The following is a 17,640-nucleotide window of genomic DNA, read 5'->3' as shown; positions in this document are numbered from 1 at the left end:
CAAAGGAATTAATACGGAATGAAAAAGGTTGCCATGGTTACCAAACCATGGTTGAAATGGAAGATTATAGTAATGTCACGTTTTTTCAATGACAAATGAGGTATATACCGGGGTTATGCCAGCTACGTCTACTTACATTTAACTCAATCACCTCCACCTTACTGAAGGATAAGAGATATGTAAAATTTTATCGGTTACATTCTTAACCATTATTTTCAAGTAATACATTAAAACAGTTTTTTTGCGTCATTGACTTGTTCCGTATCCATTGAACATCTTTTCCAATTTACTGTTTTAATTAGCAGTAAGTAGCTTTTTTAAACGGCGAAACATCGTTATACAGAAAAGTAGAAAATGGGTAAGCAGAGTTTTTTATAGAAGTAAATTAAAATTTAACGGCAATTCTCCACAAATTCAACAATTTCAACTCACGATTGGTTTCAATACATTTTGTTGTCACATTACTACAAAATGTATTGGAATCGGTCGTGAAGCGAAATTAAAGAGCAGAAAAGGGAGCGGTTTTGAACATTATTTAAATGAAAACAGAATTACTTTCAGTTTATGTTTTTCATTTTTAGAAACTTTTCCAAGCAGATTTTACCTAATTAAAAAAATTCAATTTGTGCGCCGTTAGTTGCTCGACAAGAGAGAAACTCAGCGTCGACTTCAGCCTACTCCTAACGAAAGGCGCCAATCGGACGGTGCGTTGACCTTGACGCTCCCTCCCCTAAGCTATCAAGCAGGGATCGGGCAGCCTATGAATAATCCGTGACACCATATCCCTACTATTTTCTTATTTATTACTGAAACAGCATCGATCTTTTATGATAACCCTGCAGTTGAGGAAAATTGCTTGTGACTTTTAATTTACTAATTTGCTAGAATTCCAACCCGAAAAAACTCCTTACAGAGTTAGGATCTAGTTCTTTCCCGGCGTATGAGGCAGGTGAATTCTTTGAGAATGAACTAAAATAGTAACCTTCCACACAATTTTCATTTACTAAAGTACCGACCCGGTTTCGATAATGACACTACGTGTCAGTACTTCAGTAAATAAGATTGTGTGGAAGGTTTACCATTTTAGTTTATTCTCATGGATATAAAATATTTCCACCAGATATCGCCGGGCACTGTGAATTAGGTGAATTCTTCTCGGGTTTTCCACCGGGTGAGTTGATTGTAAGCCGACGCTTCGATGGCTGCTTCTGCCATTGTCTTCATGCCCTGAAGGTAATGGCAGAAGCAGACATCGTAACTTCGGCGTACAATCAACTTATGCGGTGGAAAACCCAAGAAACTTCACAGCTCCCTACAGCGTCTCATAAAATGCCTAATCAAGCGTGAAAGTATGCGAAATAGGAGTCGGAGTAAATACACTAGCCTCTCTTTCTGCCCCAATGCTAAAGAAGTGACTGCGATCAAGAAGGACATGAGTCAGCTTCACTATGCGCCGGCCACTCGGAGGGTGGGCAATAGAAGAAGAAACATTCCGCATTATAACCTCGAGTTGTCGCATCAGTCGTTGTAATTCAGCTCTTGAGCGTCTCGCCGACTCCAATTCTATCGTGACTGCGGCGCCCTCGCAAAAGGAGGGAGGAAGCGGTGCAAGTTCTTTCTCACAGTGTTGACTTAAGCGAGGCGGGTTCACGCACGCATGGTATTCATCGCGCCGGAACGCCAGCCATCTCGATCCATCAGCCAACGGATACATTCCGATCTGGCAGTGCTTCTTGTAAACCCCTTTTTCACGATCGATTAGTGCTGCTAACTCTCACACCTGGCATCAGTCTCTCTCGAGCGAACAAGTTGGTACAGCCGCAGCCCATGTAAATAAATTAAAAAAAAACCCTAAAATATATTTCCTTCTAGGCACCGCTTGGCCAGATTTTTGACAAAACTTAATATTTTTATATCCACTTTCTTGGTAACTTTACCTCGCCCAAAATGAAACTATTTCCTCGGTAAAATGCTAGTATAAAAAAAATGAAATATGAAGCTGGTTGTACTTATTTCCAGAATTTTTATATAATATTTGCAACATGGATATATGCCTATAATTTCTAAATTTGGATGGTAAGCCTATAACATGTTTTTTTTACATGCAAATATCACCAAAAAAGGATATGTTATTTTCAGTGAGGGTACAATCAGGATGGATACAATAAGGGGGCGCATAAGGGGGTAATAGGTGGGGCGCCTAGAGGGTAACCTCCTCGTAGTAATGGGGTTCCGAAAAAAATAATCATTTTATATAGTCTAAATTGGATACGAAGTTGCTCCTTTCTGGATCAGCCAGTAGTCATTTACATTAGATCACAGTTTTGATGATATTATCAGGTTATTTGTACATATTCTTCACTTCACCTCTTTTCCTACAGCCTTCTCAACGACATCAGAAATACGAATTAACATCCTAATAACTCTTGTTGGCAGCGGTAGCCATGAAATCTGTGGTTGTGCCATGCAGGAGTAAAAATTCTATCTAAATTATTGTATAACTACTTCAGTATGTTAGATACATAGCAATCGTTTTAATGATGTATTTCAATTATATGCATATCAATCGAATAGAGGATAGTGGATAGGAATAGAAGATAGTCGATCAGAGCCCTTAACACTGAACAGCCCTTCCCTCCGCCTCCCTGATCGCTTGAACATCAAAAATTCAAAAATGTCATGCCCTGGTTTCAATCCCGAATGAAGTGCAAGGTGATCAAGCGAAGGAAATGGTACCCTGTATGTGTGAAATTGACACGCAAGTAGCTAAGTTCGTTGTGGACTCTACCATCACATATCCAAAGCAATGACACAATTTTGGTTGGTTTGGTTCGGTTATGATTGGAACGCATGCATATGTAAATGCTAAAAATAAGACAATGACCTTGTTAATGGCACAAGTTGCCGAAATCATAGTCGGTGTAAATAAAAGTGTGTGGAAACAGACAAGTGGTTTTAATAAGCTGAATATCAAAGATTTCCACCGTATCACGCCGGACACTGTATCTTTTATTCAACCAACCGGGTTAAATCAGTGAGTCAGCGATCATAATATGTAATTAAATAAATGTTAATGTGCACTTTATGACTTATGTGCGACGGGCAATACGCAACTCCAGATGCTCTTTCCACCCCATCCCCTAGATCTTCATTCTTCAGGGCCGCAGTGTGTTCAAGCCTGAGTTCCCGTGACCCCTCCTCCCAGTTCATTCGCGGCGCACATGCCGCGCTCTCCAACCCTCAAAGAGAACGCACTCGTATGTTGGCTCGGGACCAAAGGCCCTTCCTTCCCTCCGATAGAGGGAGCAAATGCGTGGCGTATAGCTATCTACGTTTTTCTTCCCTTTGATCGGATTCTCCTTCACGCATCGCCTCGTTCGCACTTCCCTCGAGACAAAGGGAATGAGCGTGATGATGTTGTGAGATACGGGCGGAGAAGTTAGGAGACGCTCTCTTTGTAAGACCTCTCAAGCTTCCTCCCTTGGCATGCCGGAGACGGCGAGATGATCAGGCACGGTTATATCGTTTTATCATTCATTTTTACCACAATCGAGTGGAACTGATTACAAGAGGAAGAATAGGTAAGGAATAAATATTTTATTTTCAAGGCACCGATAGAGTATATTTGGGACCTCTTCAAATTTAAACCTTATTTCTGTCCCACCAAATAACATTTGACGCGGAACGCTGGCGGAAACTTGCTGTGGAAATAGAAACTGTATAATGCAAGGACGCGTTTCCTTGTTGAAGTATACAGCTGGAGGACATAGTATAATCAGTGCACTCTGGAAATAACCAATTATCCATAGTGAAAGATGGCGAACTTAAAACAGCATAAGTGTTTGATGATTGGATGTTCAAATCTCGGGAGAAGTCTTCTGAGACAGCAAGAAAAATTCTCGCGGTGCACAAGGGCACAGAGAAATACAGAACAACCCCTCATCCCATCATGAATGGGTAAATTCACACGCCTGTGGGTGCACTCAGGCCTGATCTATCAAAACCATCCCACGGGTAAAATAGTATTGCTTCGGGTAAGCGACAGATACATGGGTTATTAATGAATACATGAGAAAGGTGGATGTATACCACCGAAAATTTATTTTAGTGATTGTTTTTTTTATCTAGCTGTGTCCTGTGGTTCTGCCCAACCTGGGATATTTTTATGTTATTTACCTCGTCGAGGAACATTTCGAAGTATTTATTTTAATAAGAATGTATAGAGAGAGTAGATGTGTATATTCTGTCTGGACCAATTAATGCTGGGGATCGGGTTGGTGAGGTGGCTAGAGTGTTGGCTTTCCACCCGGCGGACTTGGGTTCAAATCCCGACAGTGGCAGAGAATTTTCAGAGACTGCCCGATCCCTGCTTGAGTGTTGTGTGGAGGACATTTCAAGCAAAGCAACACTCCGTCCGTCGGATGGGACGTTAAGCCGTGGTCTCCTTGGCGCCTTTCGTTCAGAGCAGGCTAATTGCCGACGCCGGGTTTCTCTCCACCCTTCCTTCCATACCCTTTCCTCATGGCGCAAATGACCTCAGCTGTCGGTCGCCTCCTCCAAATACCATACCATACCAATTAATGCGAGACAAGATTTACATGAAATGGGAGAGGGAGTACGCATTACGAGCGTTAATGCTGCCCGAGCAAAATCGCGGGATACTTCGCTATCTAAGTTCTGTATCGGTACGAAATCGGAGTCAAAACTGCTTGAGGTAGAAACTATACGGAACCTCTGGGAAGAAACGAAACACAGATAATGTTTCGCACCGGAGGGACCACCTGCTTCTCCTTCGTACAGTTTAGTTTCGACTCACACACCGAGTACGAAGTAGGTATGGTTGAATGAAATAGAGGTTCGGCTTACCGCCATTATATACAAGGGGCACTCATATTTTGATCACAAACAGCTGAACGGTTGACCATTCGGTTGTTAAGCTCAACGTTTCAACCTCTTTATACGTACATCACACGTAGATGGTCGAAATATTTCCCTCTTTTCCCCCTCCACTCAACTTCTGGGATCGAAACGTTACTATGAGCAGCGGAGTTTCGATTCATTTAGATTCATTTCGATTCATTTCGTTCCCGGGAGTATAGTTTTGTCCCGGGTCGAAACTAAACTCCTGGGTGATTTTAATTTCGTGCGGGAAGAAAACTAAACCCAGGCCTCGTATTTTCGTTTCGTTTCACCTCCCATCCCTGCTATAAATTGAAGGGAAAATTCTAATTTGGGAGAATGGACCGGCCGGCGTCATTCGTTGATTGTCATCACGGTAATCAACGTAATCCGATAGAAAACAATTAAGAAAATTAAAATTAACCGGCATCTACAGGTATACGTTTACCTTAGAACCTGTATACGTTTGGTGTGATGAGTTTAGTAGCGTGGAGGGAAAAGATGAAGGAAGGCAGCTTCCTTCATGTTTTCGTTGCAGCAGAAACCTTTGATTTTCCGGAAAAAGCTGAGTGTTTTTCTCGCCGACTCCTCACCCTTTCGCAGTCTCCCTCTCTCCCTTTGCGTACTTAAGAATATGCGTCCCTCTGCCGCGAGGTTATTAACCCACTGATATGGCGCGCATGCAGTACAGCGACGCCAAAGTGATGTGCAGGCGGCCTGCGCCACGCCTCCAATCCCGTGGCCATATGTCATCTCACTTCCCCTTTGCCGAAACGGAATTTATCGCGAAATCCGCGGGAGACCTCATAAATACTTCTCTCCCGCGAAAAAAAATAAAACTGATTTTTATCGCCGTGGAGGTTTGCCCATCTGCCCGAAATATTCGCGGCAAATCCTTTCCCATCCATCTTATCGTCGCAGTTTAATCTCTATAGCTTCGTTCCCACCTCTTTTTTCCTCGAGTTACCCTCGTAATCCTTCAGGCATTGGTGGCATTGTTTATTGTTTTTTTCCGCCATCTCTTTCTCCTGCCTAGCGAAACAATTTCCCGTGTCCCCTGATATCCGTAGTGGTAGACTCCAAGGAACGCCTTCACGACGTTGATTTCGTTCGCTTTTCTAAGACAATCTGAATTAAATCCTCAAAAAAATTCTGTATATATTTTTTTACCCTCTTTCTGGGTTGTTAAATTGTGAACTCGTTATTTAATTCCAAAGCTAAATTGTTGGGTAGAGAGGAATGGATATTATAGAGGGGAACTTACTAAGGGTTGATCCGTAATAGGTACGTAAATCGCCCGATTAGCAAAGAATCACCAGAATTGAATAAGATACCTTCTGTGGGAGTTAATTGAACTCGGCCCTCATTTCAGATTGAAAGTACAAAAAGAGAATCAAAAAGAATTCAAAAAGTGATGGCCAACTTGTAAATACTTTTTACATTTCAATTATTTCAGTGCTCAGTTTGTTAATTTTACCTTTCGTAATAACGCATTAATGTCAAAAATTCTCTCCGAATTTATTTCTGAAACAGCAATTATTAACAGAGTATGTGTTTTTAACTTGCCTCTAGCTTTATAGGGTCTCATTTATAATAGGAGGATGCTGAAGGAAGTCATAGCTAGGTTTCCACTAACTTATACGAATCGGAACCCATCGTGCAATGAAGTGGATACGAGTGTTGTACATAATCAATCTGAAAATAATTTACAAGAGGAAATTAAAGACGTGAACAAAAATATAATTGGAGTTTTGGCTCACCAGCAGTGACTTCGATGATCACTCAGCTCTGTTGAGGGTAATAATGGACGTCACTGACCTGGAAGAAAAATAAAATACAGTTAGAAAGGTGATCAAAAGATTTATTTAAAAGATTAATACAAACAAATCATTATATAAAATTATCCAGAGAAAATCTGTCTCTCATCTATCTCGATTAGGAAATGGCTACTGACAATAATGATGGTATTGCTCTGTCTTATCTAACGCGTTTGCCGTTTTAACCTGGGCTAGTCAGATCAAGCATACCAAAGATGAATCAGATGGTGTTTTAATTTTGGGGAAGTATTACAAATTTGAATATGAGAGAGAAACAGAGAATATTTCTGAGTTCAAAAACAGTATATTTTACCTAGTAATAGGAATAATGATGAAGCATCGGTGTATCTAAACAGCTGGTTCCTGCGATTGCCGTTTATAAGTTCAGAGCTCGCGTATTGGGAAGGAGGGCATCATATCTAGAAAAGTCCACCATAGTATAATTCTCCAATTTACTACTACAATAACTATTATTGGTGGTTTACTTGCTCTAATTCAGTGATTTCACTTCTGCACATCAAAAATTTAAAATTACTGTACCTTAAAATGGCAGGCATTGAATAAGTACAGTTTTATGCGCGGTTAAAAATCTAAAAACCAATACAGTATATCACTCACCCAATGATACTAATCAACTAAAAACAAACAACGATAATAATTGGCTTGGATAGGTGAGGGTAGAGCTCAGCCGAAAGTCACGATCGCATTCTCCGTAGATAACCTTTAATTTTCACTGGAGCACCTTGAAACTGGAAAATTTTTTGTTGAGGGCATTTTGTTTTGGGGACGCCTCACCTGGGACTTGCAACAAGAGTCCTTCGTTCAGTAGCTCTACCTCAGAGCCTCCGCGTTCCCCTAAACAATGTATGGGAAATAACCACACGCTGTTGGTCGGTGGACCAGTAGAATATCCAGGTGCAGAAAGGAAATCCACACTGTGTTTAACTTTTGGCTTGATCATCGTTTGCTTAGCGAATCGCGTGAATGAGGCCAAGCCATTGATGCCACGAAAGGAACCAGTCATTGGTGAGGTTTACATTTCGGTGATTTTTTCGGCGGTCTCCGTTAGAACACGCGTTTAACTGACATCTATTTGCAGACGACAGAGTGAGCAGCGGTAAACCTCTCGTCCAGAAATGAACGCGAGTTAAGTGTGCCCGGAGACCAGTCATATACTCGTTTGGGGATCGGATTGGGATGGTGGCTAGAGTGTTGGCTTCCCACCCCGTGAGCGCGGGTTCAAATCCCGGAGGCGTCAGAGATTTTTCAGAGACTGCCCGATCCCTGCTTGAATGTTTTGTGGAGAACATTTCAAGGTCAACACTCCGTCCGTTGGATGGGACGTTAAGCTGTGGTCCCCTTGGCGCCTTTCGTTAAGAGAAGGCTAATGCCGACGCCAGGTTTCTCTCCACCCTCCCTTGCCTACCCTTCCCTCATGGCGCAAATGACCTCAGCCGTCGGCCGCCTCCTTCAAATACCATACCATATGCTCGTTTTTCCTATTCAACGAGTCAAACGGTTGACTCATTCAAATGATCTTCATGAGGAAAATCCAGCGGTCAGTTCATAGCGCAATTTATAATTCTTGAATTACGTCATTTGCACGACACGGGATATTCCACTATTACTGTAGAGAAAACTTTTAAAACCTCCTCGTGAAACTAAGCACTGATATCTAAATTTTTTAATGGAATTAGTCGTAATTTGATCATGGCTTTGGCTGTTGATTAAGAGATAATGACGGATTAATCATTACTTGATTCATTGAAACAAATGAAAGGCCCAAATTCATTTTAACTTGCTTATAAATTCTAAAATATGAACATATTTCTATTTTCAGGAGGAACCATGTTTTATTTCAGAAGGCAATGTTGGGATTCATAGAAAGTAGAACAAGAATTTAGAACCGTAGTTTATTGTAGTTGGAAATGCTGTTTACGAGGAAATATCCAAATTCGGTCGAGAGTTATGAACATGATGGATTAGATGGTGAAAAAATAAGAAAAACTGGTTATCTGAATGGACACAATGATTTTTTAAAATCAATTTTTCCTAACTGTGTAAATATTCAGAAATCAAAGCTTAGAAATGAAGAGTCAGGCAGATTTTAATATTCTTAACGTGCGTAAGTATGAGGATTTGTGGGATAAATTATAGTTGTAAACTAAAGAAGGTTCTAAGGATATCAGCGGCAAATAAGTTTGTCTATGTTCATTTGATATATAAATTATTATTGAAGGGACGACGATAGGAAAAATATGATGCAAAGAAAATATAGGTTTTCCGTCGTGAAATAATACTAATGCGGTGGTTGTCAAAAATGCATATAGAAAACTTGCAGGAATCGGATGGAAGTAAAAAAAATGGGATATTAATATAAAAAACACCCGGAGTAGAATGAAAGTATAAATTAGCTTCGAAAAGGAGCAACAAAAATTCGAATATCCAGAAGAAGAGTCGTGTTGATAATATAATCATTCAGTTTTCAGCAATTCATAGACGAATAAGGGCATGGAGATGTAAATGTCCCACAATAAATCAGATGGGTACCACGGAAAGCCTTACGTAACGTGTCTCTCTCATATGGATGGTGTATCCGTACCCTCCGTATGATCGAGCTCACTAACATAGCTATTAAAATCCGACTTACCGAGGCTATTACATGTGAACATCGTAACGAGGTGAAAGTTAAGTGGTACAAGTGATGGGTCGAAAAAGAGAGGGATGAAGTAAAAATGATGTCAAGAAAAGTGCAGAGTAGTTTGGAGAAGGCTGTGCAAGCGCTTTGCGAGTGTTAAAATTCAATTTTGATTCGAATACAATGAAATGAAATAAATCTCATAAAACTTCCTAAAACGTTTTAATGAAATCAAAACGAATCGTTTCCATTAATTTCCATTTCCATTAGAATATTTATAGCTAATAAACGTAGGAACGTAAAATGAGAACTTTTACACTAATTAATGGATGGTCTTACGATTTTTTTCGTGAAACGGAAAATCCCTTTTAGTCCAACAACTGAATTCAGGACGCATGTTGTGGATGCCACAGATTTTGCTGTTCGAAACCAAATTGCACCTTCAGCTGATTCGAATCTTTAAAAAAATTTTATCATCGAATCCGTCTGATTTCTCCCTCCCCCCAGTGAATCAAATAGATTTATGTCGGATTCGATTCCATTCTGGACCCCAAATTCAGGGTCAGTTATCCCGTCTTGTGGTGGGGGGAATGGCGACTCAGGAGGACGAGAGCAGCGGTCTCCCGACGCAAACAAAAGGAACTGACGGAGATCGGGGAAGAGCAAACGACGGCAAATGGAAAAGTAAATACGTGAAAGGGGACTGAAAAAAATCAAACGGGGAGGAAAACAAAAGGGAGGGCGCTACGAACTGTGGCACGGGCTGCCTACCACGGATAGGGAAGAGGTTGGGGCGATGGTAAAGTTGGGAGAGAACAGTGGATATGGGAAGAGATAATAGAGCTCCCGAGGATAATGACTCCACCATCTCCTTCTGCTCGCCTCCGCATTAACTCTTAACCGGTGACGTGCGGTCTGAGAGACCTCTGCGTTTTTTAAATTAAGAATATTTTCACATTGGTTGTTTTTAAATATCTAAAATCATCGTTAGCTTCAAATTTTTTGTATAATAAGGATATAACACTATTAAAATTAAACGTTTTATTATTTAATTCTGTAAATTTACAAATTAATTAGATTAGCAGTCTGAGAGACCTTCACGTCGCGCCTACATAATGCATCAAGAAAAGAAATAAACGAGATAAATTCGATTGTTACCTATTAGTTAGCCATGTTTCTTTGACATCCATCTTCAAGGCCTTATTTTGAATTATGGCGAGATATTGACACTTAAAAAGGATAATAATAACTCAAGTGTATTTTATATCAGTTTTTGGATCCTGCTATAAATTAATTTTTTTACCAAAAAATTGATCCGTATTGGTAACGCATTAAGTATAAAGTTTGTAATAGGTTGAAATAAAAATGTCGTCGAAACATTTTATGAATATTTGACTTATTGCGGTCTTCCAGACCGCACGCCACTGGTAGTGTAACAAATATTTCACGTCTCTGGTTAAGGGTTAAGAGGATGGATCACTACTACACAGCTGGCCGTATTTTATCTTTTTCTCATGACGTATTACTTTTTTAGAAAACTTACGCCTTCATCTCGATAATTTCAGGGGATATCCAGAGTGGAGAAAAATCATGTCACAAACTTAAACCCGGTATGGCTGATGATAGTAGGAAATGAAATTACCGGTGATGTTTACGTTGAAAATGCACCATTTTTAAACTCATCATTATTAGTCAACAATCCTAAGATTGGTTTGACGCAGTTCTCCATTTCTATCTTCTATGAGTTAACCTTTTGAGAACGACGTATTTCTTCTCTTTTACCTCCTTTATAACCTGTCCTATGTACCTCATTCGGGGCCGTCCGTTGCCCTTTTACCCTTCCACTTGTCCTTCAACGATACTCTTCTTCAGGCTATCTTGCCTTGCTTGTCGAAATGTGGCCAAATAAGTTGTCCCGTCTTCTGCTTAAGGTTTTTAGAAGACTTCTCTTTTCTTCCACTCTTCTTAGCAATTCCTCGTCACTTACACGGTCGATCCATTCTATCTTCATCATTTTTCGGTAGCACCACATTTCTGATGCTTCCAAACTTTACTTCTCTGCTGCTGTCAACGTCCAAGCCTCGCTTCCACAGAGAATCATACTCCACATGTAGCATCTGATGAATTGTTTCCTTAATTCTATGCTTGTATTCTCAGTTGTAAGATGATTCTTGATTTTGTAGAAAGACATCCTCGCCTGCGCTATTCTCCTGACTATTTCTTCCCTGCTTCGTCCATCGTTAGTAAATCGTGTTTCCAGGTAAGAAAACTCTTTCACCTCACCAAGCTTATGCTTTCCTAGGTCAGTGCTATGGAAAAAACATCACTTCGAATGATTTTCCTCGATTGGCCTCTTTCCAGAGCATCCGGAAACCGGGAAAACTCGTGGCCAATCGGGTCACTTGGGTGAAAATTTCGGTTGTTTAAAAATGGTGCGTTTCGCACCGAAGCATGATCAGTAATTTTATTTCCTACTATCATCAGCTACCGATTATCTAGCGATTCGATCGATGGATTTTTCTTCCTCAAAGGAAAATCAACTAGGATCGCTAGAACATTAATTGCTTATGCTTGGTTTCGCTAATAGTAGGGCCCCCTTCGCTTCTATAGCGTTGGGGTGTTTTTCCCTCGTCCCGTCCCTTCCGTACCTATCCCTTCCCAGAGGCGTCGGCGGGCTCCCATCGCGGCGGCGCCTCTATCCTTTTGCCTTCCCTTCCTTCCCCTCTCCGGGTATCTGGGCGTATAAACCACGGGCTTGGTTCCCGGCCCCGGTGCGTTGTATCCTTGAAGAGCTTCCCTGAGATCTCACACTTTGTCCCTATCATCAGCTACCCACGGTTACAATTTTGTGAGATAATTTTTCTCCACTCTGCATGATAGGGACTATATAGAGGCCCCATATCACCACATATGAGATTAATTTATGTTTGCCACTTCGGTCTCATTTTATTCGGTTTTCAAAAATATCCGCAACGCGACCATGAACGTTTTACGATCCACTCATAGTGATATATTGTATTATTTTATTTAATTATTGCATTTGAAATTGCGGGAAATAACATTGTCGAGTGGACATTTTGCATTATTGTGTTTTGAATTACAAGGAATAGTATTGAAGAGTTATACATTTGATAAATAACATCAAAGTGAATGTAAATTTTGGTCGATAACCCCAACTGTACCAAATTTCCCCGTCAAACGCGAATCGATTTGTCCGTCAGCGACGCGAGTGACGACTTTTGTAAACCCATTTAAAGTATCGGCGGGTGGAGGCATGTAGAGGCCGACTCGAGGATCCTCTTTCGTAATATTCGTGGAATATATAGTAGACTGGGCTTCCCATCTAAGGGTCCCGGGTTCAAATCTTAGGCGAAACCTTCGGACGCCCACAACTAAAATCCTCGAAGCGTGAGGTGGTCCACGGAAAGGAACTGATCCCTCTACCATGAATGTGTGATATTCACATGCCTGTGGGTTAGTCTAGGGTGAGCTCTACAATCACCTACTCAAATCAACCTACGGGCTGAATCGCTGAGTGATAATGTAGATCTTGTCAACATTTTTTGTCATCACAATTAAAAATTTTAACCCCGAGAATTTACTGAGGTAAATTATAAATTTGAGATATAGGCCCCACAACGGCAAAAAGTCGACCTGTCAACTTCGGCTAATTTGTATCGCGACGTGCCATTTTTCCCACCCATTTTCACTACCTGCTTACATTAGGTGTACATCGGTGTGGAAATATAACTTCCAGTTCCGGAGTTATTCACTGGTTTTATTTCCATTAATATTCATAGCATAGGAAGTTAATAGTCGTAGACTATCGATTTGACACAATCGAAGGAAATACGAGAAGTATGAATTGCGTGACTAGATTTTTTTACAAAACTTCTTCACAGAATAAACGACTGCCACTTCGTTAGCGTATTCCACTGCCTCGTCGTTACACATTCTATTTCCTTCAAACAAATTTCTTACTTCACGATCGGAATTGGAAAATCTTCCCAAGTGTATCGACAGAGCTTTTGGAGAGATGGGAACATATTTGAAATCGTAGAAATTCGTTTGAGATTCCTGACGTCACAGAAAACATCGCATCCAAGTATGAGATCCCCACTCCATCTAACCCTCTGCAAGGAAGTAGGCCGGCAAGTAGTGGGCGAGGGAGAATTTTCATTCGCCCTTTATTGCTTTTCGAAGTGCAAAGAGGAAACGGCTTAAATTTCGGCTCAGGATTCTGGTATTTCCGATAGATCGCTGCGTTTCACGAATTCTATTTCCCGATTATTCTGGGCAAGGTCATACAAAAGTTCGTTCTTAAAAAGGTATGATATTTCGAGAAGGCGACCGACAGCTGAGGTCATTTGCGCCATGAGGAAAGGGTATGGAAGGAAGGGTGGAGAGAAACCTGGCATCGGCATTAACGAAAGGCACCAAGGGGACCACGGCTTAACGTCCCATCCGACGGACGGAGTGCTGTGCTTGAGACGTCCTCCACACAACACTAAAGCAGGGATCGGAAAATCCCTGAAAATTCTCTGCCACTGCAGGGATTTGAGCCCGAGCCCGCCGGGTGGGAAGCCAACACTTTAGCCACCACACTAACCCGATCCCCTCCTTAAAAACTAAACCAAAAGAGGGTGTACGTGGGTGATTCTCAAAATTTTGCTACCCCTCATTTCCAGCGCGTATTATAAAAGTAAGAATATTTTTTGAAGACAGAACAGGTTTAAATGACATAGAATAAGTCATTCAATTTATCTAATTAATTTGTTGTGTTATTTTTTACGACATCTGAATCAATTACGTATTGATTAATCCGATTAATCAATGATTGATTTGATACCTTCATTACTCGTCCCATGCAGTGAATGCAATTGTGCATTCATATTTAAATGCAAGTAAAAAGATCAAACACAACTCACAATAATTACGTTGTTTTAAGAATAACTATATAAGAACTATAGCTCAAACGGTCATTAAAAATATAATTCTGCTGAGATGACGTGTCATTAAACATGTATCCTCTGTTTTTTTTAGTAAAATAGGGGAAAATACATCAATATGTAGCTGGTTGTGTATTTTTATATCACGTATGAAACATGAGAAACAATTTATTCTGTTGATGTTATGATGATTTCTTTCACTCCGTTACTCCGTTCTTTGGAAAATAAAGTCAAGTTTAATTATTGATCCTACAAGTATTTTTAATTTATAGGTAATCGAGTAGTTATTTCATTCCAACTAATGAATTTCATGCTAACCAAAAAGCCATGTTGGTAAAATAAATTGTGAACATTTGTGTCCTCCATTATGCACTAGTTGTAACGGTGGATGAACAGCTGTGACGGAGGATACATGTATCTTGTCTAAATCCAATTGTATACCTATATTGGACATTGATACATGTGAAGATACCATGCAATGGGAATTCATTACACAAAATATCCTCTGTTATCTAAAAATATATATTCCTTTACACTTATGTATACTCCCTTCAATGAAAGAATAAATGGTATTTTTAATGATTAATTTTGATAAAAGAGTGCGACTACTTATTGGAAAACTTCAAGGGACAAGATTGTTATTCATACAATTAATTTAACTGCTGGTGAGTAACATTTTTGCCAAAAATTTGACTCTGAAAAATTCGCTTTTTTCTAGAATGAACCATGCCTACATATTCTTCTCGCCGTGATTTTCGATACTCCATCAATAGGCTATTTATCATCATCATCATCATAAGTCAACAATCCTAAAGTTGGTTTGACGCAGCTCTCCATTGCGCTCTCCTATCTTATGGTTGGTTGCCGGAATAATTTATTCGGAGACACTTTTTGAGCAAAAGTAAGCTATTTTCGAGCGTCCATTTTAGATTGGATGATGTCACCTTGCAGAAACAACGTCAGCTATGAATTCAAATAAATTTTTACGTCGTTTTTAATTTCAGGAATATGGCCGGTTCAATTATGCCGCGTGATCGGCTGAAAAATTCACATTATATGCGATGGGCTCAATTCCCTAGGTACCACTTCTTCTCTCTGATAATACAACATGGAAAGTTTTGGATTCTTTAGTTTTAAATATTCCAATTCACCTTCCCGTTGAAGACTTCCATAGTCAAAATGGAACTAAGAACATTTTCCATAAGCTTCCTCGACTGCTCAATGATAAAACAAAAGGGGAAAAATTAATGCCTAGAAACATATACGATTACTAGCCAATTACTTGGGGGAACGGCCATAAAAAACATGCAATTTGAACTTTCACGAAAGCCTTCAGGAAAAATTTAAGATGATATAGGTTTAGATAGTTCAATTCACCTACTCATTGGAGACTTATGTGGTCAAAATTGAACTAAGAACATTTTCCATAAGGTTCCTCAACTGCTCAGTTAAAAAAAGAGGAAAAAAATATTGCTTAGAAATTAAATACGATTGCCAGCCAATTGCATGGGGAAACGGCCAAAAAAAAAAGCAAAATTTCAGCTTTCACGGAAGCCTTCACGGAGACAATGGAGCAAGGAGAAATTTGCGAGGCACCGCGAGGGGGCAAGTTAGATCCGCGAGGAAAACTTGGATCAAGCGGGAGGATGGAGACGAGTGGTTATGCAAACGCTCAACCCCCTTCCCACGCCCATCCTCCCCCGTCACATCCGGCGAAGCGTATCTCCACGAACCTTGCGGACTCGGGAAAAATACCCTCGATGGATCCCCCGTCGAGTGCGAGGATATACAGGTTCGTTCGCCAGCCGCTCATTACGAGCGCCCTCTCTCTCTCTCTCGTACTATAACGCGAGCCGAAGCACGCCAAGGCTTCGTAACGAAGCGGAGTCGATGCGCACGCCCGAGATCACATTGAGAGCGTGCGATGAATAGACCGCCAGCGAGAGGAGGGAGAGAGATTTCATTCGATAAGTCGAGGGGGTGAAGAAAGAAAAATAAAAATCGATAACTTTCCTGCGCACTCCGTAAGCAGTAAATGCAAGAGTGGGAATCACTAAGGGGTGTATTAAGATGGGAGGATGCGTGCGGGTGCAGTGCTGTGGAAAGAACTCGCAGTGGGGTAGGAGATGTGGAAGGAGATAAGGTGATGAGTGTTTCGGAGTTTGGGGGAAAACCTACACAATGCATCGATGAGCCGTGGAAATGTTCGAGAGTGAAAAACATGAAGTATCCGAACGTCATGCCATTTCTAGCGTGCATAGTTAACCGTTCGGATATTGATTATTATTTGCGCATCGAAAAAAGAGCCATAATGGCCTGGTGGATTGATAATTTCTGAGTTTTTCGTTGAAATTGCTGAGAATGAACAGTAAATGCTTCACAAATATAGTGGAAGGATTGAATTGGATGCCTTTCGAGTTAGTAGGTCACACGCAAGGGTTGAATCCGGTTGGAAATTCAGATGATAGAATTTTCAGGATGAATTGGTGAATATCACTCAAGAGATGGAAAGAGCGAAAAACGTATCAGTGCCGTCATTTCAAAAATACAGGTAGGTACTAGAAATTCCCCTGCCCAAGGGTTGTTCTTGACCTCGGCATAAAAGAGCGATCCGTATTCCGAGAAGTTTGGTATCCTTCCCCATCCTCTCAACAACTTTCTCATATTATCTCCATTTGAATGTGGCTTTACATAGAAGAATTATCGGTATGCATGTTTTTAAATTACATCGTGATAGACCATTTGATTTGGAGCTGAGTGAGGCAAGTTTTAAATTACTGCTAGTGATGACGCTATGAAAAATGATACTAACATTTTGCAATTTACATCGTAGCTTCTCTTTTTCCTTTCTCACCTCCATTTGTCTACACAATTAATCAAATATATACAATCGTAATGAATCATTTCGTATCTTTTTTACCGATGGTCCCTCAGTGCCTATCTGCAACTCTCTCCATCATGTAAATTTCTGTTCTTTAAACTCCTTTAATGAATTAAACGAACTCCCGCAAATTGTAAAAGCAAAGTTCTCAAAAGGAATAACTGATTTATATTACATTCAAGTCATTTCGACGGGATACCGCAGAACAATTCCATTCCAGCAAAAATTAAGCATCGAAGTACTCATAAATTATTTACTCACATGAAACAAACAAGGTTACTCATGTCTCCTATGCAAAAACGGAGTAAAATTTTCTTTTTGTTGATAAGTTAACGGAATACATGATACTTAAAAATGTTACGAGCAATGTGATAACTTCTTCATAGTGATAATTGAAACAGCAGTAGTATTTTTCCACACTTTTCGCACTTAAAAAAAGTGTGGAAATACACTACT

This window comes from Ischnura elegans, chromosome 1, assembly GCF_921293095.1.
Source record: "Ischnura elegans chromosome 1, ioIscEleg1.1, whole genome shotgun sequence".
Lineage (NCBI taxonomy): Eukaryota > Metazoa > Arthropoda > Insecta > Odonata > Coenagrionidae > Ischnura > Ischnura elegans.
This window is presented reverse-complemented; position numbering follows the sequence as displayed.